Genomic DNA, 3,302 nt, shown 5'->3' with positions numbered 1-3,302 from the left:
CGACATCGAAGTATAGTGTAAATGTATAATAATGAATTTGAATATGAGCCTCTACGTACAGTAATTTCAACTTCATCCAAATTCCAAATCAAAACGCCTATGAAATTAAAAATGTGGTTATTGACCTAATTAATTAACAAATTAGTATTTAAGGATGTGAACATATTATAAATTCTTCTAAACAATATTGATGTGCATCTAACACTTGGGTTCGTAGGGCTTGTGTGACCATGGTTATAGCTGAAGTAAAAAAGAGGAGATGGGTGTGACCGGGGAGGGGGGAGGGGGGGGGGGGGGGCACTAAGTCAGATTGTGTTTGAGATTTATTGTTTAGTAAGTTACAAACTCTTGTTGGTCTTTATATATCATGTTATGTACTTGTAATTGTTGTCACTTAATAAATAATACCTAATTGTCACTCGAGGACGTAATTCAGTTTAATCAAAACCATGTTAAATCTTCATGTTCATTTACTGCTTTTCGTTTAGGTTCAGTTCATGAGGGTGAATCCTAACATTTCACCCAAACAATTAAAAAGACAAAAGTACCCGACACCAAATGGCTTGTCACCTACTCTCACATGGCTTTGTTATTGTGATTTAACAAGTACCAGACAATTGTCACCTATTTAATTATCCATTTGTCACATTTCAATCCTTTCCTTAAAGGACCCACTTGGATTTAGGAATGCAATACTGCATGGCAAATCCAATCATGAACTGCCCATAAGCTTCCAACCTCCAAATCCAAACAATTATTGAACACACTAGAGAAAGCATCCGTGATGGATGTAGAATACGAAGCACAATTCGCATTTTACATTATCTCGTTAATTAACAGAGTATTGAGCTAGTCCGGAGTCCATCCTGTGTGAGTTTTTACTTTTCAGGAATGTGTTCTCATTTAAAAAAAAAAAACAGCCAAAGCACACATGGTTGCAACTCAGTTTTTCCCATGCAATTCATACTAAGAAAAAACAAATAAAAAGGAGATCTCTTTCTGAGAAAATTATTCTGTGTTTGCTTTGTAACATTTATAATAACTAATTAAACGTACAATAGTAGGAAAAGATTTATTAATTTATTTAACTTTATTACAAGATTGTAGCACTAGCAGTATTAAAATATCCATGGGCCACATACATAAAGTATATTACATTACGATTATTTGTCGTGAATATATATAACATGGATTTAAAATGTCTTAATATAGTCTTAATTATGATTAAATTGGACATATTTAATATGTAATTTTAATTCATTAATTTTAACTTTATTTGCGACAAAGTTGCAACAGAAACTGAACGATCACAAAATCTGCCACCGGTTTGCGCCGGATCTTGACCGGTCACGAGACTTGAGATAGTTTTAATTTCAATCACAAATCAGTCGTAGATTTGTGACTTTTTTTTTGTCGCAAATGCTCAGTTTTTTAGTAGCGAATGTAGTCATGAATAATTAGGAAAACAAAAGAACTGTAACTAAGTTCATAAGATTTAACGTGGTCAGCTACCTTTTTAGCAAGAACAAATTCAGTGTGGTGACATATATAAGTTTTAAAGGCTTTGTCTAAATATTGTACTTTTAAGTTTTAACTATAGTGCACACATAATATAACAAGGAAAAAACACAAAAGAGGGGTGGAGGGGTTAAACTGTTCAAAAAGCTTGCGGCTAGCTTGGTTGAAGCTCCTTTGAAAAATGCTAGCTTGAAAAAGGTTTGCTCAAAATTGGCTCATTTGTAAACAAAGTGAGCTGGCTCAGGCTACAAACAAGCCCAATATGCATAGGTTCATTCTTGGGACGAATATGTGAATAAACTTTAGTAACAGATTACATAATATTTCACCCGGACCATGGATATTGCAGCACGTTGTGGTGCTCTTAAATCCAATAAAATTCATCTAACTAGACCATATCCTGGTTGTCTCATGATAATCCATATTACATATATATTATCAGTATAGAGTGTTATCTGTGATCAGTTTGTCTTATTTGATAAGGTTTATCATTAAGTGAATACATATAATTGTCGGTGTCAATATTATTTCGTAAAATGTTCATCAACTTTCCTCTTGCCAAACGTAACAGCCTTTTCCTCCTGCTCCGCATCTTTATCTCCTTCGTCATCAGAGTCAGCAAGAGGATTCAAGTGTTATATACGAGCCGAGAAAAAGGTCTCCAGGCCCTACGAATTATATAAACTAGCATGCCCGTCTTCGAGAATGCTAAAAAAAACTAGGCCTCGTGCGAGACAAATTTTGGGCCTCCTCCTTATAATATAAACTCATCAATTATATATAAAAAAACAAAAATACGAATAAAACTGTTATAAAATAAAGCTATGACATATTCCCTAAAATAAACAAAACAAAAGTGTACCGAAACGATGGAACTTAAGCGAATTTTGTGGCGTTCCTAGCGTTTTGGGAAGCAAAGCTCTCGATCATATCTTTATAGTCCATACTTTCTAATATAGGCATCGGAGAGGTATTTATATTTGAGAACGAGAGGCATAATTTGTAGAAAAAAACAAAATAATTCAACATTCAGTATTACTAGCAAAGAAAAAAAAACAAACAAACAGAACAACTCATCAATTGCTCATGAAATATAAAAAAGGCAACACAAAATATATCTCCAAAAGTAAATAGTAAAAAAAAAAATTCTCCAAAGAGAACAACGAAGTCACACAATCATCTTTGACTTCAATATCTTCAAAAAACCACATTTTGTCAAGCATAAAATGCCTAGTCAACAAAAAAATAACGATTTCACTATACGGTCTATACCTAAAATCCAGTTATCCAAATTCTTTGCAAGCATAAAACTCATCGACTAACAGAATGTAATAAAAATCATAGTATCATACGTTCGATTCCAGGTTTCCAGTGGCCTGATCTCCAGTCATTGATAAAATTCCCGTTCAGCAGCCTGCGTAGTTTTCACGGTAGTTTTTATAATTCTATTGGGCTCTGGATATCAAACAATACATGATACAATTTAAAACCATTGGGCCCTCTAAAAATTTGGGCCTCGTGCAATTGCACGGGCCGCACGGCAAAAAAACCAGCTCTGTAAACTAGCTATTTTGTTTTTAAATGACGATTAACATTATAGCAATAAACATAGTATTAGTTTTGAGGTTTAAATGTTTTATATTGAGGACCCAATAAGTTTTTTGGTTTTATATGTTAAGTAACATAGATAAATTTAATGCTCCTGAGAAAAAAAACATGCTTAGGCCGGCAGTCCGGCTAGCCCTTTCCTAGGGCCAGCCCTAATGTAAGGCCCTGTTACCGGT

This window comes from Bidens hawaiensis, unplaced genomic scaffold (genome assembly GCF_021521415.1).
Source record: "Bidens hawaiensis isolate Kalapana, Puna unplaced genomic scaffold, B.hawaiensis_p1.1 tig00040662_1, whole genome shotgun sequence".
Lineage (NCBI taxonomy): Eukaryota > Viridiplantae > Streptophyta > Magnoliopsida > Asterales > Asteraceae > Bidens > Bidens hawaiensis.
The sequence above is the reverse complement of the archived record's forward strand: the minus strand, read 5'-3'. Positions refer to the sequence as shown.